General features: G+C 45.9%; 1 non-coding gene across 1 annotated transcript; it reads left to right on the top strand.

Annotated features, from left to right (window-relative positions):
* Positions 1–209: 209 nt before the first annotated feature.
* LOC118652347 lies at positions 210–337 on the top strand. Its single transcript, XR_004966590.1, has one exon. It is a non-coding gene; the product is annotated as a small nucleolar RNA SNORA38 (small nucleolar RNA).
* Positions 338–972: the final 635 nt, after the last annotated feature.

Here is a 972-nt window from a genome sequence, read left to right as displayed (position 1 = left end):
AGGGGACCAGGGATGCTGTGAAAGGGGCAGACAGTGCAGTAGCGCCTGCTAGGAGTCTGCTCTCCTTCCAGAGAAATAGTGTTGGGCTGGGCATGTGGCCTCCAAGCTAGAGGCTGCACGTTGTAGTCACCCTGTGCGTAGGTGTGGTCAGGGACTATGGAATGTGAGTGAAAGTGATGCATGGAATGTCTGTACTTAGGAAATCCTGACCCTCCTACAAAGGCATGTCTGTGGTTTCCCCTGTCTTTGGACGTAATTGGAGGCAAAGAAATGTGGACTTGAAGAAGTTTGGAGGCTCAAGACTTCCTGCAGTCTCAAGATCAACCATCCCACATAGAAAAAGAAAAGAAGAAAATCTGGTCGCCTGCATTCCCACTCTGTTTTCTGTGAATGGTAGCACCTCCTTCTCTGCAGCCCAGCTATGACTGAAGTCAAGGGCCAGGCCCCAGGGGGGAGGCAGGGAAACAAATGCAAGGAGCTTGGGCCTCTGCACCACCATGTGGAGTCATCCCACCTATCCGACTACTCCCCTCAAGACTTATGTGAGCCCTAACTGGTCTGGCTCAGTGGATAGAGCATTGGCCTGCAGACTGAAGGGTCCCAGGTTCAATTCTGGTCAAGGGCACATGCCTTGGTTGCAGGCACATCCCCAGTAGGAGGTGTGTAGGAGGCAGCTGATCGATGTTTCTCTTTCATTGATGTTTCTAACTCTCTGTTCCTCTCCCTTCCTCTCTGTAAAAAATCAATAAAATATATTTAAAAAAAAAAGATTTATGTGAGAGTGAAATAAGTGTCCTCATCATTAGTTCCTGTATTTGGGGGATTGTCCTGCCAGTACCCTAACTAATGCAGACAGCAAAATATATTTCTAGTCCCCATGATTAATGTGTTTAAAAAAAAAACAAAAACTCTTGTTATGAAAACTTTATAACTTAAAAATAGGAAAATGGTATAATTAACCCATTGTAATCA

This window comes from Myotis myotis, unplaced genomic scaffold, assembly GCF_014108235.1.
Source record: "Myotis myotis isolate mMyoMyo1 unplaced genomic scaffold, mMyoMyo1.p scaffold_m19_p_3, whole genome shotgun sequence".
Taxonomy (NCBI): domain Eukaryota; kingdom Metazoa; phylum Chordata; class Mammalia; order Chiroptera; family Vespertilionidae; genus Myotis; species Myotis myotis.
This window is presented reverse-complemented; position numbering and strand designations above follow the sequence as displayed.